This window comes from Chiloscyllium punctatum, unplaced genomic scaffold (genome assembly GCF_047496795.1).
Source record: "Chiloscyllium punctatum isolate Juve2018m unplaced genomic scaffold, sChiPun1.3 scaffold_1583, whole genome shotgun sequence".
NCBI lineage: Eukaryota > Metazoa > Chordata > Chondrichthyes > Orectolobiformes > Hemiscylliidae > Chiloscyllium > Chiloscyllium punctatum.
In genome coordinates, this window is record NW_027311317.1 from 46 (window position 1) to 27,534 (window position 27,489).

The 27,489-nt window shown below is 61.0% G+C and overlaps 1 pseudogene; it reads left to right on the forward strand.

Moving 5' to 3' along the window:
• Positions 1-2,410: 2,410 nt before the first annotated feature.
• Positions 2,411-27,489, forward strand: LOC140475363 (DNA ligase 1-like; annotated as a pseudogene).

Genomic DNA, 27,489 nt, shown 5'->3' on the forward strand with positions numbered 1-27,489 from the left:
GGACGGTGTAGAGCGGGAGGGAACGGGGAAGGGGTTTGGGGTCCATGGGGGGGACGGTGTAGAGCGGGAGGGAACGGGGAAGGGGTTTGGGGTCCATGGGGGAGGGTGTAGAGAGGGAGGGAACGGGGAAGGGGTTTGGGGTCCATGGGGGAGGGTGTAGAGAGGGAGGGAACGGGGAAGGGGTTTTGGGGTCCATGGGGGAAGGTGTAGAGAGGGAGGGAACGGGGAAGGGGTTTGGGGTCCATGGGGGGACGGTGTAGAGAGGGAGGGAACGGGAAGGGTTTTGGGGTCCATGGGGGACGGTGTAGAGAGGGAGGGAACGGGGAAGGGGTTTGGGGTCCATGGGGGGACGGTGTAGAGCGGGAGGGAACGGGGAAGGGGTTTGGGGTCCATGGGGGACGGTGTAGAGAGGGAGGGAACGGGAAGGGGTTTGGGGTCCATGGGGGGACGGTGTAGAGAGGGAGGGAACGAGGAAGGGGTTTGGGGTACATGGGGGGACGGTGTAGAGAGGGAGGGAACGAGGAAGGGGTTTGGGGGTCCATTCGGATGGTGTAGAGCAGGAGGGAACGGGGAAGGGGTTTGGGGTCCATGGGGGACGGTGTAGAGCGGGAGGGAACGGGGAAGGGGTTTGGGGGTCCATGGGGGACGGTGTAGAGCGGGAGGGAACGGGGAAGGGGTTTGGGGTCCATGGGGGGACGGTGTAGAGAGGGAGGGAACGGGGAAGGGGTTTGGGGTACATGGGGGGACGGTGTAGACGGGGAAGGGTTTGGGGTCCATGGGGGGACGGTGTAGAGAGGGAGGGAATGGGGAAGGGGTTTGGGGTCCATGGGGGGACGGTGTAGAGAGGGAGGGAACGGGGAAGGGGTTTGGGGTCCATGGGGGGACGGTGTAGAGAGGGAGGGGATGGGGAAGGGGTCTGGGGTCCATGGGGGGACGGTGTCGAGAGGGAGGGAAAGGGAAAGGGGTTTGGGGTCCATGGGGGATGGTGTAGAGTGGGAGGGAACGGGGGAAGGGGTTGGGGGTCCATGGGGGGACGGTGTAGAGAGGGAAGGAATAGGGTAGGGGGTTTGGGGTCCGGGGTCCATGGGGGACGGTGTAGAGAGGGAGGGAATGGGGAAGGGGTTTGGGGTCCATGGGGGACGGTGTAGAGAGGGAGGGGACGGGGAAGGGGTTTGGGGTCCATGGGGGACGGTGTAGAGCGGGAGGGAACGGGGAAGGGGTTTGGGGTCCATGGGGGAACGGTGTAGAGAGGGAGGGAACGGGGAAGGGGTTTGGGGTCCATGGGGGGACGGTGTAGAGAGGGAGGGGACGGGGAAGGGGTTTGGGGTCCATGGGGGAACGGTGTAGAGCGGGAGGGAACGGGGAAGGGGTTTGGGGTCCATATGGACGGTGTAGAGAGGGAGGGAACGGGGGAAGGGGTTTGGAGTTCATGGGGGACGGTGTAGAGCGAGAGTCAACGGGGAAGGGGTTTGGGGTCCATGGGGGACGGTGTAGAGAGGGAGGGAACGGGGAAGGGGTTTGGGGTCCATGGGAGGACGGTGTAGAGAGGGAGGGAAAGGGGAAGGGGTTTGGGGGTCCATGGGGGACGGTGTAGAGCGGGAGGGAACGGGGAAGGGGTTTGGGGTCCATGGGGGACGGTGTAGAGCGAGAGTCAACGGGGAAGGGGTTTGGGGTCCATGGGGGACGGTGTAGAGAGGGAGGGAACGGGGAAGGGGTTTGGGGTACATGGGGGACAGTGTAGAGAGGGAGGGAACGGGGAAGGGGTTTGGAGTTCATGGGGACGGTGTAGAGCGAGAGTCAACGGGGAAGGGGGTTTGGGGTCCATGGGGGACGGTGTAGAGAGGGAGGGAACGGGGAAGGGGTTTGGGGTCCATGGGGGACGGTGTAGAGAGGGAGGGAACGGGGAAGGGGTTTGGGGTCCATGGGGGACGGTGTAGAGAGGGAGGGAACGGGGAAGGGGTTTTGGGGTCCATGGGGAACGGTTTAGAGCGGGTGGGCGCGGGGAAGGGGTTTGGGATCTATCAGAGACGGTGTAGAGCAGGAGGGAACAGGGAAGGGTTTTGGGGTCCATGGGGGACAGTGTAGAGCAGGAGGGAACGGGGAAGGATTTTGGGGTCCATGGGGGACGGTGTAGAGCAGGAGGGAACGGGGAAGGATTTTGGGGTCCATGGGGGACGGTGTAGAGCGGGAGGGAACGGGGAAGGGGTTTGGGGTCCATGGGGGACGGTGTAGAGCGGGAGGGAACGGGGAAGGGGTTTGGGGTCCATGGGGGACGGTGTAGAGCGGGAGGGAACGGGGAAAGGGTTTGGGGTCCATGGGGGAAGGGTGTAGAGCAGGAGGGAAGGGGTTTGGGGTCTATGGGGACAGTGTGGTAACATCCTGATTAACCTCATACCTCCCTCTCTCTCAGCTCCCAGGAAGTCCTCTTCCTCAGCAACCCAGGAGGGAGACAGAAGCTCCCAGGGTCAGCCAGGGGCCGGCAGAGACCAGGGCACCCTCTCGCCAAGAAGGGGGCAAGGGGGCCACACCCTGGATTCGAACGGCAGTGGCACGATCAGCAGGTACGTAGGTGCGGATTGCTCGGGGGGTGAAGCAGTGGGGGGCTGGACAGATTCCCCTCTGATGACGGGGCATCTTGAGATGGAGGGAGGGGGCTGATTGGTCTTTGGGAGGTGGGTGTGGCGGTGGGGGGGGGGAAGCGTGAGGGTGTGGCGGGTGCGTAGTTGGAGGAGAAGGTTCGCTCTCAATCCTGTGGCTTCTTCTGACAGGTTCTTGAATCCCACCAAAGCCGACCCAGTGTGTGAACTGGCCAACGTCTATGATCCGTCGAAATCGCGATACCATCCAGTCAAGGACGCCTGCTGGAGCCAGGGTCAGAGGTCAGGCCAGGGCCAGTTCGAGGGGGGAAAGGGGCAGCCGAGACGGTGTCACCCCGATCTGATTCTCTATTTTACCCCTCCCCCCCACCCCCCCACCCCATTCAGGGTTCCATACTTGGCGTTGGCACAAACCTTCGAGAAGATCGAGAGCGAGTCAGCGAGGTAGGGGACAATTACTCACCCCAACCCCCCCCGGGGCAAACTCTGACCCCTCACTGAGGGGCCAAGGGGCTTCTGATCCTGGGGGGAGCGGGGGGTTAATGGAAGACATTGATCCCTCACTGGGGGGGGGAATGGGGGAAATTGTGGACAGTGACCCCTCACCGGGGAAGAGTGGGGTTGTAATGGGGCTCAGTTACCCCTCACGGGGGGGAAGGGCGGGGCAGTGATGGGGGACAGTTACCCCTCACCGGGGGGGGAAAGGGCAGGGGCAGTGACCCCTCACCGGGGGGGGAAAGGGCGGGGGCAGTGATGGGGGACAGTTACCCCTCACGGGGGGAAAGGGCAGGGGCAGTGATGGGGGACAGTGACCCCTCACCGGGGGGGAAAGGGCAGGGGCAGTGATGGGAGACAGTTACCCCTCACGGGGGGAAAGGGCAGGGGCAGTGATGGGAGACCAGTGACCCCTCACCGGGGGGGAAAGTGTGGGGGCAGTGATGGGGGACAGTGACCCCTCGGTGGGGGGGAAAGTGTGGGGGCAGTGATGGGGGACAGTGACCCCTCGGTGGGGGGGAAAGGGCGGGGGCAGTGATGGGGGACATTGACCCCTCACGGGGGGAAAGGGCAGGGGCAGTGACCCCTCACGGGGGGAAAGGGCGGGGGCAGTGATGGGGGACAGTGACCCCTCGGTGGGGGGGAAAGGGCGGGGGCAGTGATGGGGGACCCCCTCACCGGGGGGGGAAAGGGCGGGGGCAGTGATGGGGGACAGTGACCCCTCACCGGGGGGGGAAAGTGTGGGGGCAGTGATGGGGGACAGTGACCCCTCGGTGGGGGGGAAAGGGCGGGGGCAGTGATGGGGGACATTGACCCCTCACGGGGGGAAAGGGCAGGGGCAGTGATGGGGGACAGTGACCCCTCACGGGGGGAAAGGGCAGGGGCAGTGACCCCTCACGGGGGGAAAGGGCGGGGGCAGTGATGGGGGACAGTGACCCCTCGGTGGGGGGGAAAGGGCGGGGGCAGTGATGGGGACAGTGACCCCTCACCGGGGGGGGAAAGGGCGGGGGCCAGTGATGGGGGACAGTGACCCCTCACCGGGGGGGGAAAGTGTGGGGGCAGTGATGGGGGACAGTGACCCCTCGGTGGGGGGGAAAGGGCGGGGGCAGTGATGGGGGACAGTGACCCTCACCGGGGGGAAAGGGCGGGGGCAGTGATGGGGGACATTGACCCCTCACGGGGGGGAAAGGGCGGGGGCAGTGATGGGGGACATTGACCCCTCACGGGGGGAAAGGGCAGGGGCAGTGATGGGGGACAGTGACCCTCGGTGGGGGGGAAAGGGCGGGGGCAGTGATGGGGGACAGTGACCCCTCACGGGGGGAGAGGGCGGGGGCAGTGATGGGGGACAGTGACCCCCTCACGGGGGAGAGGGCGGGGGCAGTGATGGGGGGACAGTGACCCCTCACCGGGGGGGAAAGGGCGGGGGCAGTGATGGGGGACAGTGACCCCTCGGTGGGGGGGAAAGGGCGGGGGCAGTGATGGGGACAGTGACCCCTCACGGGGGGAAAGGGCAGGGGGCAGTAATGGGGGACAGTGACCCCTCACGGGGGGGAAAGGGCAGGGGCAGTGATGGGGGACATTGACCCCTCACGGGGGAAAGGGCGGGGGCAGTGATGGGGACAGTGACCCCCTCACGGGGGGAAAGGGCGGGGGCAGTGATGGGGGACATTGACCCCTCACGGGGGGAGAGGGCGGGGGCAGTGATGGGGGCCAGTGACCCCTCGGTGGGGGGGAAGGGCGGGGGCAGTGATGGGGGACAGTGCCCCCTCACGGTGGGGAAAGGGCGGGGGCAGTGATGGGGGACAGTGACCCCTCACGGGGGGAAAGGGCGGGGGCAGTGATGGGGGGACAGTGACCCCCTCGGTGGGGGGGAAAGGGCGGGGGCAGTGATGGGGGACAGTGACCCCTCACGGTGGGGGAAAGGGCGGGGGCAGTGATGGGGGACAGTGACCCCTCACGGGGGGAGAGGGCGGGGGCAGTGATGGGGGACAGTGACCCCTCACGGTGGGGAAAGGGCGGGGGCAGTGATGGGGGACAGTGACCCCTCACCGGGGGGGAAAGGGCAGGGCAGTGATGGGGACAGTGACCCCTCGGTGGGGGGGAAAGGGCGGGGGCAGTGATGGGGGACAGTGACCCCTCGGTGGGGGGGAAAGGGCGGGGGCAGTGATGGGGGACAGTGACCCCTCGGTGGGGGGGAAAGGGCAGGGGCAGTGATGGGGGACAGTGACCCCTCGGTGGGGGGGAAAGGGCGGGGGCAGTGATGGGGGACAGTGACCCCTCGGTGGGGGGAAAGGGCGGGGGCAGTGATGGGGGACAGTGACCCCTCACCGGGGGGAGAGGGCGGGGGCAGTGATGGGGGACAGTGACCCCTCACGGGGGGAAAGGGCGGGGGCAGTGATGGGGGACAGTGACCCCTCGGTGGGGGGGGAAAGGGCGGGGGCAGTGATGGGGGACAGTGACCCCTCACCGGGGGGGAAAGGGCGGGGCAGTGACCCCTCACCGGGGGGGGAAAGGGCAGGGGCAGTGATGGGGGGACAGTGACCCCTCGGTGGGGGGGAAAGGGCAGGGGCAGTGATGGGGGACAGTGACCCCTCGGTGGGGGGGAAAGGGCGGGGGCAGTGATGGGGGACAGTGACCCCTCGGTGGGGGGAAAGGGCGGGGGCAGTGATGGGGGACATTGACCCTCACGGGGGGAAAGGGCAGGGGCAGTGATGGGGGACAGTGACCCCTCGGTGGGGGGGAAAGGGCGGGGGCAGTGATGGGGGACAGTGACCCCTCACCGGGGGGGAAAGGGCGGGGGCAGTGATGGGGGACATTGACCCCTCACCGGGGGGGAAAGGGCGGGGGCAGTGATGGGGGACAGTGACCCCTCACGGGGGGAAAGGGCGGGGGCAGTGATGGGGGGACAGTGACCCCTCACGGGGGGAAAGGGCGGGGGGCAGTGATGGGGGACAGTGACCCCTCGGTGGGGGGGAAAGGGCGGGGGCAGTGATGGGGGACAGTGACCCCTCGGTGGGGGGGAAAGGGCGGGGGCAGTGATGGGGGACAGTGACCCCTCACCGGGGGGGAAAGGGCGGGGGCAGTGACCCCTCACCGGGGGGGAAAGGGCGGGGGGCAGTGATGGGGGACAGTGACCCCTCACCGGGGGGGAAAGGGCGGGGGCAGTGACCCCTCACCGGGGGGGAAGGGCGGGGGCAGTGATGGGGGACAGTGACCCCTCACGGGGGGAAAGGGCAGGGGCAGTGATGGGGGACAGTGACCCCTCACCGGGGGGAAAGGGCGGGGGCAGTGATGGGGGACAGTGACCCCTCACGGGGGGAAAGGGCGGGGGCAGTGATGGGGGACAGTGACCCCTCGGTGGGGGGGAAAGGGCAGGGGCAGTGATGGGGGACAGTGACCCCTCGGTGGGGGGGGAGAGGGCGGGGGCAGTGATGGGGGACATTGACCCCTCACGGGGGGAAAGGGCAGGGGCAGGGATGGGGGACATTGACCCCTCGGTGGGGGGGAAAGGGCGGGGCAGTGATGGGGGACAGTGACCCCTCACGGTGGGGAAAGGGCGGGGGCAGTGATGGGGGACAGTGACCCCTCACGGTGGGGAAAGGGCGGGGGCAGTGATGGGGACAGTGACCCCTCACGGGGGGAAAGGGCGGGGGCAGTGATGGGGGACAGTGACCCCTCACTGGGGGGGAAAGGGCGGGGGCAGTGATGGGGGACATTGACCCCTCACGGTGGGGAAAGGGCGGGGGCAGTGATGGGGGACAGTGACCCCTCACGGTGGGGAAAGGGCGGGGGCAGTGATGGGGGACAGTGACCCCTCACTGGGGGGGAAAGGGCGGGGGCAGTGATGGGGGACATTGACCCTCACGGGGGGAAAGGGCAGGGGCAGTGATGGGGGACATTGACCCCTCGGTGGGGGGGAAAGGGCGGGGGCAGTGATGGGGGACAGTGACCCCTCGGTGGGGGGGAGGAGGGCGGGGCAGTGATGGGGGGACAGTGACCCCTCACTGGGGGGGAAAGGGCGGGGGCAGTGATGGGGGACATTGACCCCTCACGGGGGGAAAGGGCGGGGGCAGTGATGGGGGACATTGACCCCTCACGGGGGGAAAGGGCAGGGGCAGTGATGGGGGACATTGACCCCTCGGTGGGGGGAAAGGGCGGGGGCAGTGATGGGGGACAGTGACCCCTCACTGGGGGGGAAAGGGCGGGGGCAGTGATGGGGGACAGTGACCCCTCACTGGGGGGGAAAGGGCGGGGGCAGTGATGGGGGACATTGACCCCTCACGGGGGGAAAGGGCAGGGGCAGTGATGGGGGACATTGACCCCTCGGTGGGGGGGGAAAGGGCGGGGGCAGTGATGGGGGGGACAGTGACCCCTCACCGGGGGGGGAGAGGGCGGGGGCAGTGATGGGGGACAGTGACCCCTCACGGTGGGGAAAGGGCGGGGGCAGTGATGGGGGACAGTGACCCCTCACCGGGGGGGAAAGGGCGGGGGCAGTGATGGGGGACAGTGACCCCTCGGTGGGGGGAAAGGGCGGGGGCAGTGATGGGGGACAGTGACCCCTCACCGGGGGGGAAAGGGCGGGGGCAGCTGATGGGGGGACAGTGACCCCTCACGGGGGGAGAGGGCGGGGGCAGTGATGGGGGGACAGTGACCCCTCACGGGGGGGGAAAGGGCGGGGGCAGTGATGGGGGACAGTGACCCCCTCACCGGGGGGGAAAGGGCGGGGGCAGTGATGGGGGGACAGTGACCCCTCACGGGGGGAATGGGTGGGGGCAGTAATGGGGGACAGTGACCCCTCACGGGGGGGAAAGGGCGGGGGCAGTGATGGGGCTCAGTTACCCCTCACGGGGGGAAAGTGTGGGGGGCAGTGATGGGGGACAGTGACCCCTCACGGGGGGAGAGGGCGGGGGCAGTGATGGGGGACAGTGACCCCTCACGGTGGGGAAAGGGCGGGGGCAGTATTGGGCTCAGTGACCCCTCGGTGGGGGGGAAAGGGCGGGGGCAGTGATGGGGGACAGTGACCCCTCACGGTGGGGAAAGGGCGGGGGCAGTGATGGGGCTCAGTGACCCCTCGGTGGGGGGAAAGGGCGGGGGCAGTGATGGGGCTCAGTGACCCCTCGGTGGGGGGGAAAGGGCGGGGGCAGTGATGGGGCTCAGTTACCCCTCACGGGGGGAGAGGGCGGGGGCAGTGATGGGGGACAGTGACCCCTCACCAGGGGGGGAAAGGGCGGGGGCAGTGATGGGGGCTCAGTGACCCCTCGGTGGGGGGGAAAGGGCGGGGGCAGTGATGGGGCTCAGTGACCCCTCGGTGGGGGGAAAGGGCGGGGGCAGTGATGGGGCTCAGTGACCCCTCGGTGGGGGGGAAAGGGCGGGGGCAGTGATGGGGCTCAGTTACCCCTCACGGGGGGAGAGGGCGGGGGCAGTGATGGGGGACAGTGACCCTCACCGGGGGGGGAAAGGGCGGGGGCAGTGATGGGGCTCAGTGACCCCTCGGTGGGGGGGAAAGGGCGGGGGCAGTGATGGGGCTCAGTTACCCTCACGGGGGGAGAGGGCGGGGGCAAGTAATGGGGGACAGTGACCCCTCACCAGGGGGGGAATGGGTGGGACAGTGATGGGGGACAGTTGCCCCTCACCGGGGGGAAAGGGCAGGGGCAGTGAAGGGGGACAGTGACCCCTCCGCGGGTCAGTCAATGTTCATGTTTAATCTTGGTGTGTTTCCTGGGTGCGGTTTCACCCCCACCACCTCCTGCAGGATGAAGATTATTGAGATCCTGAGTAATTTTTACCGTTCAGTAATTACCCTGAGTCCTGATGACCTACTGCCCTGTATCTACCTGTGTCCTGAATCGGCTGGCACCAGCCTACCAGGGTCTGGAGCTGGGCATTGGAGACACCGTCCTCATGAAAGCTGTGGCGCAGGCAACAGGTCAGTCCCCTCTCCCTCCCTCCCTCCCTCCATCACCGACTCCTCCATCCCACTCACTGAAACCCCCTCTCCCTCCCTCCCTCCATCACCGACTCCTCCATCCCACTCACTGAAACCCCCTCTCCCTCCCTCCCTCCCTCACCGACTCCTCCATCCCACTCACTGAAACCCCCCTCCCTCCCTCCCTCCATCACCGACTCCCTCCATCCCACTCACTGAAACCCCCCCTCCCTCCCTCCCTCCATCACCGACTCCTCCATCCCACTCACTGAAACCCCCCCTCTCCCCCCTCCCTCCCTCACCGACTCCTCCATCCCACTCACTGAAACCCCCCCTCCCTCCATCACCGACCCCTCCATCCCACTCACTGAAACCCCCCCTCCCTCCCTCCATCACCGACTCCTCCATCCCACTCACTGAAACCCCCCCTCCCCCTCCCTCCCTCCATCACCGACTCCTCCATCCCACTCACTGAAACCCCCCCTCCCTCCCTCCCTCCCTCACCGACTCCTCCATCCCACTCACTGAAACCCCCTCTCCCTCCCTCCCTCCTCACCGACTCCTCCATCCCACTCACTGAAACCCCCTCCCTCCCTCCCTCCATCACCGACTCCTCCATCCCACTCACTGAAACCCCCCTCCCTCCCTCCCTCCATCACCGACTCCTCCATCCCACTCACTGAACCCCCCCTCTCCCTCCCTCCCTCCATCACCGACTCCTCCATCCCACTCACTGAAACCCCCCTCCCTCCCTCCCTCCATCACCGACTCCTCCATCCCACTCACTGAACCCCCCTCTCCCTCCTCCCTCCATCACCGACTCCTCCATCCCACTCACTGAAACCCCCCCTCCCTCCCTCCCTCCATCACCGACTCCTCCATCCCACTCACTGAAACCCCCCCTCCCTCCCTCCCTCCCTCCACCGACTCCTCCATCCCACTCACTGAAACCCCCCCTCCCTCCCTCCCTCCATCACCGACTCCTCCATCCCACTCACTGAACCCCCCTCTCCCTCCCTCCCTCCATCAGCGACCCCTCATCCCACTCACTGAAACCCCCCCCTCCCTCCCTCCCTCCATCACCGACTCCTCCATCCCACTCACTGAACCCCCCCCTCCCCCCCTCCCTCCATCACCGACTCCTCCATCCCACTCACTGAAACCCCCCTCCCTCCCTCCCTCCATCACCGACTCCTCCATCCCACTCACTGAAACCCCCCCTCCCTCCCTCCCTCCATCACCGACTCCTCCATCCCACTCACTGAAACCCCCCTCTCCTCCCTCCCTCCATCACCGACCCCTCCATCCCACTCACTGAAACCCCCCCTCCCTCCCTCCCTCCATCACCGACCCCTCCATCCCACTCACTGAAACCCCCCCCTCCCTCCCTCCCTCCATCACCGACCCCTCCATCCCACTCACTGAAACCCCCCCTCCCTCCCTCCCTCCATCACCGACTCCTCCATCCCACTCACTGAACCCCCCTCTCCCTCCCTCCCTCCATCACCGACCCCTCCATCCCACTCACTGAACCCCCCCCCTCCCTCCCTCCCCTCCATCAGCGACCCCTCCATCCCACTCACTGAAACCCCCCCTCCCTCCCTCCCTCACCGACTCCTCCATCCCACTCACTGAACCCCCCCTCTCCCTCCCTCCCTCCATCAGCGACCCCTCCATCCCACTCACTGAAACCCCCCCTCCCTCCCTCCCTCCATCAGCGACTCCTCCATCCCACTCACTGAAACCCCCCCCTCCCTCCCTCCATCACCGACTCCTCCATCCCACTCACTGAAACCCCCTCTCCCTCCATCACCGACTCCTCCATCCCACTCACTGAACCCCCCTCTCCCTCCCTCCCTCCCTCACCGACTCCTCCATCCCACTCACTGAAACCCCCCCCCCCTCCCTCCCTCCATCACCGACCCCTCCATCCCACTCACTGAAACCCCCCTCCCTCCCTCCCTCCATCACCGACTCCTCCATCCCACTCACTGAAACCCCCCCTCCCTCCCCTGCCCTCCCTCACCGACTCCTCCATCCCACTCACTGAAACCCCCCCCCCTCCCTCCATCACCGACTCCTCCATCCCACTCACTGAAACCCCCCTCTCCCTCCCTCCCTCCCTCACCGACTCCTCCATCCCACTCACTGAACCCCCCCTCCCTCCATCACCGACTCCTCCATCCCACTCACTGAAACCCCCCCTCTCCCCCCCCTCCCTCCCTCACCGACTCCTCCATCCCACTCACTGAAACCCCCCCTCCCTCCCTCACCGACTCCTCCATCCCACTCACTGAAACCCCCCCCCCCTCCCTCCATCACCGACTCCTCCATCCCACTCACTGAACCCCCCCCTCCCTCCCTCCCTCCATCACCGACTCCTCCATCCCACTCACTGAAACCCCCCCTCCCTCCCTCCCTCCATCACCGACTCCTCCATCCCACTCACTGAAACCCCCCCCCCCTCCCTCCATCACCGACTCCTCCATCCCACTCACTGAAACCCCCAGTCCCTCCCTCCATCACCGACTCCTCCATCCCACTCACTGAAACCCCCCCTCCCTCCCTCCCTCCCTCACCGACTCCTCCATCCCACTCACTGAACCCCCCCCTCCCTCCCTCCATCACCGACTCCTCCATCCCACTCACTGAAACCCCCCCTCCCTCCCTCCCTCCATCACCGACTCCTCCATCCCACTCACTGAACCCCCCTCTCCCTCCCTCCCTCCATCACCGACTCCTCCATCCCACTCACTGAACCCCCCCTCCCTCCATCACCGACTCCTCCATCCCACTCACTGAAACCCCCCCTCCCTCCCCCCCTCCCTCCCTCACCGACTCCTCCATCCCACTCACTGAAACCCCCCCCTCCCTCCCTCCCTCCATCAGCGACCCCTCCATCCCACTCACTGAAACCCCCCCTCCCTCCCTCCCTCCATCACCGACTCCTCCATCCCACTCACTGAACCCCCCCCTCCCTCCCTCCCTCCATCACCGACTCCTCCATCCCACTCACTGAACCCCCCTCTCCCTCCCTCCCTCCCTCACCGACTCCTCCATCCCACTCACTGAAACCCTCCCTCCCTCCATCACCGACTCCTCCATCCCACTCACTGAAACCCCCCCTCCCTCTCTCCCTCCCTCACCGACTCCTCCATCCCACTCACTGAAACCCCCCCTCCCTCCCTCCCTCCATCACCAACTCCTCCATCCCACTCACTGAAACCCTCCCTCCCTCCATCACCGACTCCTCCATCCCACTCACTGAAACCCCCTCTCCCTCCCTCCCTCCATCACCGACTCCTCCATCCCACTCACTGAAACCCCCAGTCCCTCCCTCCATCACCGACTCCTCCATCCTACTTGCGTGACCCTCCCCTCCTTCCCTCTATCCTGCTCACTTGGCACCCCTCTCCCTCCCCTCTTACCCACCCCCACCGTATCGCTCCACTGTCTCTCCCTCTGACTCCCCCCACGCTCTCCCCGCTGACTCTCTGCCCCCCCCACTCTCTCTTTCTCTCACCTACTCCCTCTCTTTCTGTTACTCACACACTCTCTCTCTCTGTCTGTCATCATCTCTCGCACTCCCTCTGTCTCACACAATATCACACACTCTCTCTCACCCACTCCCTCTCTGTTACTCACACACACACTCTCTCTCTCCCACTTTCTCTCTCTCTCTCTCTCTCTCTCAGACACACACTCCCCTTACTCTCTCTCTCCCTGTCTCCCTACAGGCCGTCAGCTCAGTAAGGTGAAGGTGGAGGCGCAGGAGAAAGGAGACCTAGGCCTTGTGGCAGAGTCCAGTCGGAGCACCCAGAGAACCATGTTTCCCCCAGCCGCGCTCACCGTCACTGTCGTGTTTAGCCGGCTCAAGGACATCGCTCGTATGGCTGGCTCCTCGGTCAGTCCAGGGGGTGGGGAAGGGGAGGGGAGTCAGTGATGGGGAGGGGTTGAGTGATGGGGGAAGCATGGATGGGAGGTGGGTAAATGATGGGGGGAGCGGGGAAGGGAGTGTGACATTGACTGAATTCAGGGATTGGGGAGTGATATTGACTGAGTTGGGGTAGGTTTTGGGAAATTGACTGAGTTGGTAGGGTAGGATTTGGGGATATTGACTGGGTTGGGGTAGGTTTTGGGAAATTGAGTTGGTGGGGTAGGATTTGGGGATATTGACTGGGTTGGGGTAGGTTTTGGGAAATTGAGTTGGTGGGGTAGGATTTGGGGATATTGACTGGGTTGGGGTAGGTTTTGGGAAATTGACTGGGTTGTTGGTGTAGGTTTTGGGGATATTGACTGGGTTGGGGAAGGTTTTGGGAAATTGAGTTGGTGGGGTAGGTTTTGGGGATATTGAAAGGGTTGGTGGGGTAGGTTTTGGGGATATTGACTGGGTTGGTGGCGTAGGTTATGGGGATATTGTCTGGGTTGGCGGGGTATGTTTTGGGGAAATTGACTGGGTTGGTGGGGTAGGTTTTGGGGATTTTGACTGGGTTGGTGGGGTAGAATTTGGGGATATTGACTGGGTTGGTGGCGTAGGTTTTGGGGATATTGACTGGGTTGGTGCGGTATGTTTTGGGATATTGACTGTGTTTGTGGGGTAGGTTTTGGGGAAATTGACTGGGTTGGTGTGGTAGGTTTTGGGGATATTGCCTGGGTTGGTGGGGTAGGTTTTGGGGATATTGACGGGTTGGTGGGGTAGGTTTTGGGGATATTGACTGGGTTGGTGGGGTAGGTTTTGGGGATATTGACAGGGTTGGTGGGGTAGGTTCTGGGGATATTGACTGGGTTGATGGTGTAGGTTTTGGGGATATTGACTGGGCTGGTGCTGTAGGTTTTGAGGATATTGACTGGGTTGCTGGGATAGGTTTTGGGGATATTGACTGGGTTGGTGTGGTATGTTTTGAGTATATTAACTGGGTTGGTGGGGTATGATTTCGGGATATTGGCTGGGTTGATGGGGTAGGTTTTGGTCATATTGACTGGGTTGGTGGGGTAGGTTTTGGTCATATTGACTGGGTTGATGGGGGAGGTTTTGAGGATATTGTCTGGGTTGATGGGGTAGGTTTTGGGGATATTGACTGGATTGGTGGGGTAGGTTTTGGGGATATTGACTGAGTTGGTGGGGTAGGTTTTGAGGATATTGACTAAGTTGGTGGGGTATGTTTTGGGGATATTGACTAAGTTGGTGGGGTAGGTTTTGAGGATATTGACTGGGTTGGTGGGGTATGTTTTGGGGATATTGACTGAGTTGGTGGGGTAGGTTTTGGGGATATTGACTGGGTTGGTGGGATAGGTTTTGGGGATATTGACTGGTTGGTGGGGTAGGTTTTGGGGATACTGACTGGGTTGGTGGGATAGGTTTTGGGGATATTGACTGGGTTGGTGTGGTATGTTTTGGGGATATTGACTGGGTTGGTGAGGTAGGTTTTGGGGATATTGACTGGGTTGGTGAGGTAGGTTTTGGGGATATTGACTGGGTTGGTGGGGTAGGTTTTGGGTATATTGACTGGGTTGGTGGGGTATGTTTTGGGGATATTGACTGGGTTGGTGGGATAGGTTTTGGGGATATTGACTGGGTTGGTGTGGTATGTTTTGGGGATATTGACTGGGTTGGTGAGGTAGGTTTTGGGGATATTGACTGGGTTGGTGGGGTAGGTTTTGGGTATATTGACTGGGTTGGTGGGGTAGGTTTTGGGGATATTGACTGGGTTGGTGGGGTAGGTTTTGGGGATATTGACAGGGTTGGTGGGGTAGGTTTTGGGTATATTGACTGGGTTGGTGGGATAGGTTTTGGGGATATTGACTGGGTTGGTGTGGTATGTTTTGGGGATATTGACTGGGTTGGTGAGGTAGGTTTTGGGGATATTGACTGGGTTGGTGAGGTAGGTTTTGGGGATATTGACTGGGTTGGTGAGGTAGGTTTTGGGGATATTGACTGGGTTGGTGAGGTAGGTTTTGGGGATATTGACTGGGTTGGTGAGGTAGGTTTTGGGGATATTGACTGGGTTGGTGAGGTAGGTTTTGGGGATACTGACTGGGTTGGTGAGGTAGGTTTTGGGGATACTGACTGGGTTGCTGGGGTAGGTTTTTGGCGATATTGACTGGTTGGTGGGGTATGTTTTGGGGATATTGACTGGGTTGGTGTGGTATGTTTTGGGGCTGTGGTGAATGTCCAGCTGGTGAACCCAGAGTCTTGAGATTGAGGCACAGTTTGAGGTCCTGACCTTTCTTATGTTCCAGTCCATGAATAAGAAGATTGAGGTGATCAAGGGCATGTTTGTTGCCTGTCGTCATTCCGAGTCTCGATATCTGATACGGTGAGATGTTCATTCTCAGTCTCCCGCTTGCTCTCCAACTGTCTCTCTCTTTCTCTCTCTCGATAACCGTGTCCCCTCACCCTCTCCACAACAGTTTTCTCTCTCCCTCTCACTCACCATGTTCCCTCCCCCACTTCCCTCTCTCTCTCTCTCTCTCTGTTCCCTCGCTCTTTCTCTAACCATGAATCCCCTCTCCCTTTCTCACGAACCATGTTCCCACTCTCTCTGACCGTGTTCCCACTCCCCCTCTCTCTCTCCGTGTTCCCCCTCCCTCTCTCTCTCTCCGTGTTCCCCCTCCCTCTCTCTCTAACCGTGTTCCCCCTCCCTCTCTCTCTCTCACCGTGTTCCCCCTCCCTCTCTCTCTAACCGTGTTGCCCCTCCCTCTCTCTCTAACTGTGTTCCCCCTCCCTCGCCCTCTAACTGTGTTCCCCCTCCCTCTCTCTCAAACCGTGTTCCCCCTCCCTCTCTCTCTAACCGTGTTTCCCCCTCCCTCTCCCACTAACTGTGTTCCCCCTCCCTCTCCCTCTAACTGTGTTCCCCCTCCCTCTCTCTCTAACTGTGTTCCCCCTCCCTCTCCCTCTAACTGTGTTCCCCCTCCCTCGCCCTCTAACTGTGTTCCCCCTCCCTCTCTCTCTAACCGTGTTCCCCCTCCCTCTCTCTCTAACCGTGTTTCCCCCTCCCTCTCCCTCTAACTGTGTTCCCCCTCCCTCTCCCTCTAACTGTGTTCCCCCTCCCTCTCTCTCTAACTGTGTTCCCCCTCCCTCTCCCTCTAACTGTGTTCCCCCTCCCTCTCCCTCTAACTGTGTTCCCCCTCCCTCTCTCTCTAACTGTGTTCCCCCTCCCTCTCCCTCTAACTGTGTTCCCCCTCCCTCTCCCTCTAACTGTGTTCCCCCTCCCTCTCCCTCTAACTGTGTTCCCCCTCCCTCTCCCTCTAACTGTGTTCCCCCTCCCTCTCCCTCTAACTGTGTTCCCCCCCCTCTCTCTCAAACCGTGTTCCCCCTCCCTCTCTCTCTCTCCGTGTTTCCCCCTCCCTCTCTCTCTAACCGTGTTGCCCCTCCCTCTCTCTCTAACCGTGTTCCCCCTCCCTCTCTCTCTAACCGTGTTTCCCCCTCCCTCTCTCTCTAACCGTGTTGCCCCTCCCTCTCTCTCAAACCGTGTTCCCCCTCCCTCTCTCTCTAACCGTGTTTCCCCCTCCCTCTCCCTCTAACTGTGTTCCCCCTCCCTCTCCCTCTAACTGTGTTCCCCCTCCCTCTCCCTCTAACTGTGTTCCCCCTCCCTCTCCCTCTAACCGTGTTCCCCCTCCCTCTCCCTCTAACCGTGTTCCCCCTCCCTCTCCCTCTAACCGTGTTCCCCCTCCCTCTCCCTCTAACTGTGTTCCCCCTCCCTCTCTCTAACGTGTTCCCCCTCCCTCTCTCTCTAACCGTGTTTCCCCCTCCCTCTCTCTAACGTGTTCCCCCTCCCTCTCTCTCTAACCGTGTTTCCCCCTCCCTCTCCCTCTAACTGTGTTCCCCTCCCTCTCTCTAACGTGTTCCCCCTCCCTCTCTCTCTAACTGTGTTCCCCCTCCCTCTCCCTCTAAATGTGTTCCCCCTCCCTCTCTCTCTAACCGTGTTCCCCCTCCCTCTCTCTCTCTCCGTGTTCCCCCTCCCTCTCTCTCTAACCGTGTTGCCCCTCCCTCGCCCTCTAACTGTGTTCCCCCTCCCTCTCTCTCTCTCCGTGTTCCCCCTCCCTCTCTCTAACGTGTTCCCCCTCCCTCTCCCTCTAACCGTGTTGCCCCTCCCTCTCTCTCTAACTGTGTTCCCCCTCCCTCGCCCTCTAACTGTGTTCCCCCTCCCTCTCTCTCAAACCGTGTTCCCCCTCCCTCTCTCTCTAACCGTGTTTCCCCCTCCCTCTCCCTCTAACCGTGTTCCCCCTCCCTCTCTCTCTAACCGTGTTTCCCCCTCCCTCTCCCTCTAACTGTGTTCCCCCTCCCTCTCCCTCTAACTGTGTTCCCCCTCCCTCTCCCTCTAACTGTGTTCCCCCTCCCTCTCTCTCTAACTGTGTTCCCCCTCCCTCTCTCTCTAACCGTGTTCCCCCTCCCTCTCTCCCTAACCGTGTTCCCCCTCCCTCTCTCTCTAACCGTGTTCCCCCTCCCTCTCCCTCTAACCGTGTTCCCCCTCCCTCTCCCTCTAACTGTGTTCCCCCTCCCTCTCCCTCTAACTGTGTTCCCCCTCCCTCTCTCTAACGTGTTCCCCCTCCCTCTCTCTCTAACCGTGTTTCCCCCTCCCTCTCTCTCTAACCGTGTTTCCCCCTCCCTCTCTCTCTAACCGTGTTTCCCCCTCCCTCTCTCTCTCTCCGTGTTCCCCCTCCCTCTCTCTCTCTCCGTGTTCCCCCTCCCTCTCTCTCTAACTGTGTTCCCCCTCCCTCTCTCTCTCTCCGTGTTCCCCCTCCCTCTCTCTCTAACTGTGTTCCCCCTCCCTCTCTCTCTCTCCGTGTTCCCCCTCCCTCTCTCTCTAACTGTGTTCCCCCTCCCTCGCCCTCTAACTGTGTTCCCCCTCCCTCTCTCTCACTCCGTGTTCCCCCTCCCTCTCTCTCTAACCGTGTTCCTCCTCCCTCTCTCTCTAACCGTGTTCCCCCTCCCTCTCTCTCTAACCGTGTTTCCCCCTCCCTCTCCCTCTAACTGTGTTCCCCCTCCCTCTCTCTCTAACTGTGTTCCCCCTCCCTCTCTCTCTCTCCGTGTTCCCCCTCCCTCTCTCTCTAACCGTGTTTCCCCCTCCCTCTCTCTAACGTGTTCCCCCTCCCTCTCTCTCTAACCGTGTTTCCCCCTCCCTCTCTCTCTAACCGTGTTTCCCCCTCCCTCTCTCTAACGTGTTCCCCCTCCCTCTCTCTAACGTGTTCCCCCTCCCTCTCTCTCTCCGTGTTCCCCCTCCCTCTCTCTCTAACCGTGTTTCCCCCTCCCTCTCTCTAACGTGTTCCCCCTCCCTCTCCCTCTAACCGTGTTTCCCCCTCCCTCTCTCTAACTGTGTTCCCCCTCCCTCTCTCTCTAACCGTGTTGCCCCTCCCTCTCTCTCAAACCGTGTTCCCCCTCCCTCTCTCTCTCACCGTGTTCCCCCTCCCTCTCTCTCTAACCGTGTTTCCCCCTCCCTCTCTCTAACGTGTTCCCCCTCCCTCTCTCTCTAACCGTGTTTCCCCTCCCTCTCTCTCAAACCGTGTTCCCCCTCCCTCTCTCTCTAACCGTGTTGCCCCTCCCTCGCCCTCTAACTGTGTTCCCCCTCCCTCTCTCTCAAACCGTGTTCCCCCTCCCTCTCTCTCTAACCGTGTTGCCCCTCCCTCTCTCTCAAACCGTGTTCCCCCTCCCTCTCTCTCTCACCGTGTTCCCCCTCCCTCGCCCTCTAACTGTGTTCCCCCTCCCTCTCTCTCTAACTGTGTTCCCCCTCCCTCTCTCTCAAACCGTGTTCCCCCTCCCTCTCTCTCTAACCGTGTTGCCCCTCCCTCTCTCTCTCACCGTGTTCCCCCTCCCTCTCTCTCTAACTGTGTTCCCCCTCCCTCTCTCTAACATGTTCCCCCTCCCTCTCTCTCTAACCGTGTTTCCCCCTCCCTCTCTCTAACGTGTTCCCCCTCCCTCTCTCTCTAACCGTGTTGCCCCTCCCTCTCTCTCTAACTGTGTTCCCCCTCCCTCTCTCTCAAACCGTGTTCCCCCTCCCTCTCTCTCTAACCGTGTTCCCCCTCCCTCTCTCTCTAACCGTGTTGCCCCTCCCTCTCTCTCTAACTGTGTTCCCCCTCCCTCTCTCTCTAACTGTGTTCCCCCTCCCTCTCCCTCTAACTGTGTTCCCCCTCCCTCTCTCTCTCACCGTGTTCCCCCTCCCTCTCTCTCTAACCGTGTTCCCCCTCCCTCTCTCCCTAACCGTGTTCCCCTTCCCTCTCTCCCTAACTGTGTTCCCCCTCCCTCTCTCTCTCACCGTGTTTCCCCCTCCCTCTCCCTCTAACTGTGTTCCCCCTCCCTCTCCCTCTAACTGTGTTCCCCCTCCCTCTCTCCCTAACTGTGTTCCCTCTCCCCCTTTCTAACCGTGTTCTGTCTCTCCCTCTCTCTCTGCTCAGGTCTCTTGGTGGCAAGTTACGAATTGGGCTTGCTGAGCAGTCCGTCCTCGCGGCTCTCGGCCAGGCTGTCTGCCTGACCCCTCCCCAGTCCGGTAAGCTTTGTATTCACCTCTCCTGCCTGACTCCTGGGTTGGGGGGAGGCTCAGCAGGGTCCTTGGTGGTGGTGGAAGCGTGGGCGTGGTGTGTGTCTGTTTGTGGGAGTGGGGGAACCGCGTTAGAATTGGCAGAATTAACCAACCTCTCCTGATCCTCCGTCCCCTCCTCTCGCATTCCCCCCCCCCCCCCCCACCCCAGCTCTGTCCTCTCCAGATACCCTGGATCTCCTGGATGCTGGGAAGGGGATGTCAGCGGAGAATCGAAAATCCTGGATCGAGGAGAAGACTCTCCTGCTCAAGCAGGCTTACTGGTGAGTGCAGTGTGAGGAAACTGTCTGACCCTCCCGGGGACCCCTTCATCCTTGGCTCCATCCCTTCTCCTTCCGTCCCTCACTCTCCCCTCATTCCCTCACTCCTGACTCGCCTCCCACTGATGGGAGTCTCATTGCCATGTCGCAGTTTGTTGATGGGGTATGGTGGGGAGAGGGGGGTGGTGTAACCACGGTCACAGCGTTAATCAATCTCTCTCTCTCTCTCTCTCTTCCCCCCACCCCTCGCTCTTGGATCTTTCTCTCTCACTCTCGCTCCCGATCGCTATCGCGCTCTTATCTCTTCCCCTTGTTCTCGTTGTCTCTCTTGCTCTCGCTCTTTCTCTCACACCCTTGCTGTTGCTCTCTCTCTCTCTCTCTCCCCCCCCTTGCTCTCACTGTCCCTCTCGCTCTCGCTCTCTCTCACACCTTTGTCTGTCGCTCGCGCTCTCTCTCTCTCTCCTCACTCGCTCTCTCTCTCTCTCACTTTCACACACCCTCATTCTCTCTCTCTTCCCCCCACCCTTCACTCGCTCGCTCTCTCTCTCACACACCGTCGGTCTCTCGCTCTCACTCTTCCCCCCCCCCCCCCACCCCTCGTTTGCTCTGTCTCTCTCTCTCTCTCTTTCTCTCCCTCTCCCTCCCCCTTGCTCTCACTGTCTCTCTTGATCTCTCTCTCTCTCTCTCTCCCTCTCCCTCCCCCTTGCTCTCACTGTCTCTCTTGATCTCTCTCACTGTCCCTCTCACTCTCAATCTCTCACACACATCTTCACTGTCTCTCTCGCTCTCCTCCTGTCCTGTCCACAGTGAGTTACCCAACTATGAAGTGATCATCCCCGTCCTCCTGAGGGAAGGCATTGACAAGCTCCCAGAGCACTGTCGCCTAACGCCAGGTACCTGGGGTTTCTACGAGGGGCTCGGGTGTAGAGCAGGGCTCAGGGCTCACGTGGTGGTCAGGGATTATACTGGAGTCAGGGATTGCACAGGGATCAGAGGTTACACAGGATAATTGGGGGTTCATGGGGTATGAGGGTGTGTGGGTCAGTGTAATCCCAGTGTGGGGTGTTTAATGGACGGTGTGTGGGTGTACAGTGTGATCCCAGTGTGCGGTGTTTAATGGACAGTGTGTGGGTGTACAGTGTGATCCCAGTGTGCGGTGTTTAATGGACAGTGTGTGGGTGGACAGTGTGATCCCAGTGTGGGGTGTTTAATGGACGGTGTGTGGGTGTACAGTGTGATCCCAGTGTGGGGTGTTTAATGGACGGTGTGTGGGTGTACAGTGTGATCCCAGTGTGGGGTGTTTAATGGACAGTGTGTGGGTGTACAGTGTGATCCCAGTGTGCGGTGTTTAATGGACGGTGTGTGGGTGTACAGTGTGATCCCAGTGTGCGGTGTTTAATGGACAGTGTGTGGGTGGACAGTGTGATCCCAGTGTGGGGTGTTTAATGGACGGTGTGTGGGTGTACAGTGTGATCCCAGTGTGGGGTGTTTAATGGACGGTGTGTGGGTGTACAGTGTGATCCCAGTGTGGGGTGTTTAATGGACAGTGTGTGGGTGTACAGTGTGATCCCAGTGTGCGGTGTTTAATGGACGGTGTGTGGGTGTACAGTGTGATCCCAGTGTGCGGTGTTTAATGGACAGTGTGTGGGTGTACAGTGTGATCCCAGTGTGGGGTGTTTAATGGACAGTGTGTGGGTGTACAGTGTGATCCCAGTGTGGGGTGTTTAATGGACGGTGTGTGGGTGTACAGTGTGATCCCAGTGTGGGGTGTTTAATGGACAGTGTGTGGGTGTACAGTGTGATCCCAGTGTGGGGTGTTTAATGGACGGTGTGTGGGTGTACAGTGTGATCCCAGTGTGGGGTGTTTAATGGACGGTGTGTGGGTGTACAGTGTGATCCCAGTGTGCGGTGTTTAATGGACAGTGTGTGGGTGGACAGTGTGATCCCAGTGTGGGATGTTTAATGGACGTTGTGTGGGTGTACAGTGTGATCCCAGTGTGGGGTGTTTAATGGACGGTGTGTGGGTGTACAGTGTGATCCCAGTGTGGGGTGTTTAATGGACAGTGTGTGGGTGTACAGTGTGATCCCAGTGTGCGGTGTTTAATGGACGGTGTGTGGGTGTACAGTGTGATCCCAGTGTGCGGTGTTTAATGGACAGTGTGTGGGTGTACAGTGTGATCCCAGTGTGGGGTGTTTAATGGACAGTGTGTGGGTGTACAGTGTGATCCCAGTGTGGGGTGTTTAATGGACGGTGTGTGGGTGTACAGTGTGATCCCAGTGTGGGGTGTTTAATGGACGGTGTGTGGGTGTACAGTGTGATCCCAGTGTGGGGTGTTTAATGGACAGTGTGTGGGTGTACAGTGTGATCCCAGTGTGGGGTGTTTAATGGACGGTGTGTGGGTGTACAGTGTGATCCCAGTGTGGGGTGTTTAATGGACAGTGTGTGGGTGTACAGTGTGATCCCAGTGTGCGGTGTTTAATGGACGGTGTGTGGGTGTACAGTGTGATCCCAGTGTGGGGTGTTTAATGGACGGTGTGTGGGTGTACAGTGTGATCCCAGTGTGCGGTGTTTAATGGACAGTGTGTGGGTGTACAGTGTGATCCCAGTGTGGGGTGTTTAATGGACGGTGTGTGGGTGTACAGTGTGATCCCAGTGTGGGGTGTTTAATGGACAGTGTGTGGGTGTACAGTGTGATCCCAGTGTGGGGTATTTAATGGACAGTGTGTGGGTGTACAGTGTGATCCCAGTGTGCGGTGTTTAATGGACGGTGTGTGGGTGTACAGTGTGATCCCAGTGTGGGGTGATTAATGGACAGTGTGTGGGTGTACAGTGTGATCCCAGTGTGGGGTGTTTAATGGACGGTGTGTGGGTGTACAGTGTGATCCCAGTGTGGGGTGTTTAATGGACAGTGTGTGGGTGTACAGTGTGATCCCAGTGTGGGGTGTTTAATGGACAGTGTGTGGGTGGACAGTGTGATCCCAGTGTGGGGTGTTTAATGGACGGTGTGTGGGTGTACAGTGTGATCCCAGTGTGGGGTGTTTAATGGACGGTGTGTGGGTGTACAGTGTGATCCCAGTGTGGGGTGTTTAATGGACGGTGTGTGGGTGTACAGTGTGATCCCAGTGTGGGGTATTTAATGGACAGTGTGTGGGTGTACAGTGTGATCCCAGTGTGCGGTGTTTAATGGACGGTGTGTGGGTGTACAGTGTGATCCCAGTGTGGGGTGATTAATGGACAGTGTGTGGGTGTACAGTGTGATCCCAGTGTGGGGTGTTTAATGGACGGTGTGTGGGTGTACAGTGTGATCCCAGTGTGGGGTGTTTAATGGACAGTGTGTGGGTGTACAGTGTGATCCCAGTGTGGGGTGTTTAATGGACGGTGTGTGGGTGGACAGTGTGATCCCAGTGTGGGGTGTTTAATGGACGGTGTGTGGGTGTACAGTGTGATCCCAGTGTGGGGTGTTTAATGGACAGTGTGTGGGTGTACAGTGTGATCCCAGTGTGCGGTGTTTAATGGACAGTGTGTGGGTGGACAGTGTGATCCCAGTGTGGGGTGTTTAATGGACGGTGTGTGGGTGTACAGTGTGATCCCAGTGTGCGGTGTTTAATGGACAGTGTGTGGGTGTACAGTGTGATCCCAGTGTGCGGTGTTTAATGGACGGTGTGTGGGTGTACAGTGTGATCCCAGTGTGGGGTGTTTAATGGACAGTGTGTGGGTGTACAGTGTGATCCCAGTGTGGGGTGTTTAATGGACAGTGTGTGGGTGTACAGTGTGATCCCAGTGTGCGGTGTTTAATGGACAGTGTGTGGGTGTACAGTGTGATCCCAGTGTCGGGTGTTTAATGGACCGTGGTGTGCTGCAGGAATCCCTCTGAAACCGATGCTCGCCCACCCAACAAAAGGCATTGGGGAAGTGATGAAGAGGTTCGATGAAGCCGCGTTTACCTGCGAGTACAAATACGATGGGGAGAGAGCACAGGTGGGAACCGCGCCTGGCCATTCGCCTCACTCCTGACCCCGTGTTTGTAGAATTTGCAGTTTGGAGCTGGTCTCCTGCCTCTCTCTCTCCATCTCTCTGTCCCCATCTCTCTCTCTCATTTTTTTTTTCTTTCCCCCTCTCTTGTCTCTCTCTGTCTCTTACTTTCTCTCTCTCTCACTGTCCTCTCTGTCTCCCTCCCTCTTTTTCTCTCTCTCTCTCTCCCCCCAACTGTGTCTTTGTCTCCTCCTCTCTCCCTCTCTCTCACTCTCTGTCTCTCCCACCCTCTCTCTATCTTTCACGTTCCCTCCTCTTAGCTCTGTGTCTCCATGTCTGTCTCTCTCCCTCTTTTCTCTCTGTATCTCTCTCCTGCCCTCCTCCTTCTCTGTGTCACTTTACCTTCTCTCATGGAGTTATAGAGATCGTGTTGCACGGAAACAGACCCTTCAGTCCAACTCTTCCATTGCTGACCAGTTTTCCCAAATAATGTAGTCCCACTTCTCAGCACCCCGCCCATTTCCCTCCAAACCCATCCAAATGCCTCTTAAATGTTGTAATTGTCCCAGCCTCCACCACTTCGTCTGGGCAGCTCATTCCATACACTCACCACCCTCTGCGTAAAAAAGTTGCCCCTTCGGTTCCTTTAATATCTTTCCCCTCTTTCCAAAACCTATGCCCTCTAGTTCTGGACACCCCCCATCCCAGGGAAGAGACTTTGTCTATTTACCCTATCCGTGCCCCTCATGATTTTGTAAACCTCTATAAGGGTCACCCTCAGCCTCCGACGCTCCAGGGAAAACAGCCCCAGCCCGTTCAGCCTCTCCCTGTAGCTCAGATCCTCCAACCCCGCGGCAACATCCTTGTAAATCTTTCTGAACCCTTTCAAGTTTCACGACATCTTTCCGATAGGAAGGAGACTACATTTGCACGGCAATATTCCAACAGTGGCCCCTAACCAATGTCCTGTACAGCCGCAACATAACCTCCCAACTCCTGTACTCAATACTCTGACCAATAAAGGAAAGCATACCAAACGCCTCCTTCACTATCCTATCTACCTGTGACTCCACTTTCAAGGAGCTATGAACCTGCACTCCAAGGTCTCTTTGTTCAGCAACACTCCCTAGGACCTCACCATTAAGTGGATAAGTCCTGCTCAGGTTTGCTTTCCCAAAATGCAGCACCTCACATTTATCTGAATTAAACTCCATCTGCCACTTCTCAGGCCCATTGGCCCGTCTGATCAAGATCCTGTTGTAATCTGAGGTAACCCTCTTCGCTGTCCACTACGTCTCCAATTGTGGTGTCATCTGCAAACTTACTAACTCTTCCTACTTATTCTCACGTCCAAGTCATTTATATAAATGACGAAAAGTAGAGGGCCCAGCACCGATCCTTGTGGCACTCCACTGGTCACAGGCCTCCAGTCTGAAAAACAACCCTCCACCACCACCCTCTGAATTCTACCTTTGAGCCAGTTCTGTATCCAAATGCCTTTGGATCTCTCTTTCTCTCTCTCTCTCAAGTTTCAAACCCCCCACCCCCCTGACCCCCGCAAGGTGACCAATTCATTGCACCTGTCTCCGGGTGGAGTTGGTAAGAAGTGACAGTCACCAGGTGTTCACCCCTGACTGCAAAACAGGACTTGTGGGGCTGGGTCATCATGGATTGCATTCTCGGGGTCAGGGGAAGCGAGGGTCGTGTCTCAGTCTCTCACCGCCCCTCCAGGTACCCAGGGGTCAGGGGAGCGAGGGTCGTGTCTCAGTCTCTCACCGCTCCTCCAGGTGCTGGTGGGGGGGGGGGTCCAGGGGAGCGAGGGTCGTGTCTCAGTCCTGTCACCACCCCGGGGGTCAGGGGAGCGAGGGTCCTGTCTCAGTCTGTCACCGCCCCTCCCAGTGCTGGGGGGGGGGGGGGGGGGGGGGGGGGGGTCAGGGAGCGAGGGTCGTGTCTCAGTCTCTCACCGCTCCTCCAGGTGCTGGTGGGGGGGGGGGGGTCAGGGGGAGCGAGGGTCGTGTCTCAGTCTCTCACCGCTCCTCCAGGTGCTGGTGGGGGGGGTGGTGGGGGGGGGGGGTCAGGGGAGCGAGGGTCGTGTCTCAGTCTGTCACCGCCCCTCCCAGTGCTGGTGTGGGGGGGGGTGGGGGTGGGGGGGGTCAGGTGGAGCGAGGGTCGTGTTCCTCAGTCTCTCACCGCCCCCTCCAAGTACTGGGGGGGGGGGTCAGGGGAGAGAGCGTCCTGTCTCAGTCTCTCACCGCCCCCTCCCCGGTGCTGGGGGGGGGGTCAGGGGAGCGAGTGTCCTGTCTCAGTCTCTCACCGCTCCTCCAGGTGCTGGGGGGGGGTCAGGGCAGGGGAGCGAGTGTCCTGTCTCAGTCTCTCACCGCCCCCTCCCGGTGCTGGGGGGGGGTCAGGGGAGCGAGTGTCCTGTCTCAGTCTCTCACCCCCCCTCCCGGTGCTGGTGGGGGGGGGGGGGGGTCAGGGAGCGAGGGTCCTGTCTCAGTCTCTCACCCCCCCCTCCCGGTGCTGGGGGGGGTCAGGGGAACGAGGGTCCTGCTCAGTCTCTCAACCCCCCCCCCTCCCGATGCTGGGGGTCAGGGGAGCGAGCGTCCTGTCTCAGTCTCTCACCGCCCCTCCCGATGCTGGGGTGGGGTCAGGGGAGCGAGCGTCCTGTCTCAGTCCCTCACCCGCCCCTCCCGGTACTGGGGGGGGGGGGGGGGGGGGGGGTCGGGGGTCAGGGGAGCGAGGGTCCTGTCTCAGTCTCTCACCCCCCCCTCCCGGTGCTGGGGGGGGTCAGGGGAGCGAGTGTCCCTGTCTCAGTCTGTCACTCCCCTCCCGATGCTGGGGGGTCAGGGGAGCGAGGGTCCTGTCTCAGTCTCTCACCCCCCCTCCCGGTGCTGGAGGGGGGGTCAGGGGCCGGAGTGAGGGTCCTGTCTCAGTCTCTCACTCCCCCTCCCGGTGCTGGGGGTTCAGGGGAGCGAGCGTCCTGTCTCAGTCTCTCACCGCCCACTCCCGATGCTGGGGGTCAGGGGAGCGAGCGTCCTGTCTCAGTCTGTCACCCCCCCTCCTGGTGCTGGGGGTGTCAGGGGAGCGAGCGTCCTGTCTCAGTCTGTCACCCCCCCCTCCCCGGTGCTGGGGGGGGGGGGGGGTCAGGGGAGCGAGCGTCCTGTCTCAGTCTCTCACCGCCCCCCTCCCGATGCTGGGGGTCAGGGGAGCGAGCGTCCTGTCTCAGTCTCTCACCCCCCCTCCCGGTGCTGGGGGGTTCAGGGGAGCGAGCGTCCTGTCTCAGTCTGTCACCCCCCCTCCCGGTGCTGGGGTGGGGTCAGGGGAGCGAGGGTCCTGTCTCAGTCTGTCACCGCCCCTCCCGGTGCTGGGGGGGGAGGTCAGGGGAGCGAGCGTCCTGTCTCAGTCTCTCACCCCCCCCTCCCGGTGCTGAGTTCTCCGCTGTTGTTCTGTGTCTCCTGTCAGGACTGTTGTAACTAGCAGGCTCCTGGCCGAGTCGGATGGAGGTTTCGGTGTGTGTGTGTTCTCAGCTGTGCTGTCTGTTTTTCTCAGATCCACATCCTGGACACCGGAGACATTCACATATACAGCCGCAATCAAGAAGACAATACCCTCCAAATACCCTGACATCATCAACAGGCTTCCCAAGGTAGAGTCGCACGCCACCATCTCCCCCACACACCCAGAGTCGCCAGGAAACACGTGA